The sequence below is a fragment of the Marmota marmota genome, unplaced genomic scaffold (assembly GCF_001458135.2).
Source record: "Marmota marmota marmota unplaced genomic scaffold, marMar, whole genome shotgun sequence".
Classification (NCBI taxonomy): Eukaryota; Metazoa; Chordata; class Mammalia; order Rodentia; family Sciuridae; genus Marmota; species Marmota marmota.
The window spans coordinates 9,215,219-9,215,791 of NW_025999945.1; positions in this window are offsets into that span (position 1 = coordinate 9,215,219).

Sequence of the window (573 nt, forward strand, 5' to 3'; positions counted from 1 at the left end):
AAAATGTCTATAATGATTAGACATATCAATGAAACCAATTTATATTTGGGTAGATATAAGTTGTAGAAAAAAATATAGAATGTTTGTTTCATGTTGTTGCTGCTCTCTTGGATATATCCTGACCTCTCAGATCTGTATTTTTTTTTAATTTTCATATAAGATTTAAAAATAGCTTCTTTGGTAATACGGGTATTAATTTGCACAGTTCAAGAACAGGATTAAAATGAAAGACAGTGTGTCTTTGTGTTAAAGGGCAGCTTTGAAATTTTAATCCTCTCTGAGTGTCTGCCTAGATATGACAATTATCAGTATGGGAACAAGATACCAATCACTGCATGTGATAGTGACAATCAATAAATATTTGTTGACTAAAGGTTGTAGATTAAATGGAAGGATTTTTGAAACGTTCCCTCTTTCCAAGAATGTCTTAGGGCCACGTGCTTTGAAACCCACTATAGTTTAAACCTGAATAAATTTCTCCCCTATATTTGAATCTTATTTTGTATTAAACATAGTTTGAATGTCTTCGAAAGGCTTAGGGTAGTGCTGGGGCCCCAGAAAACTGTTGTGTTT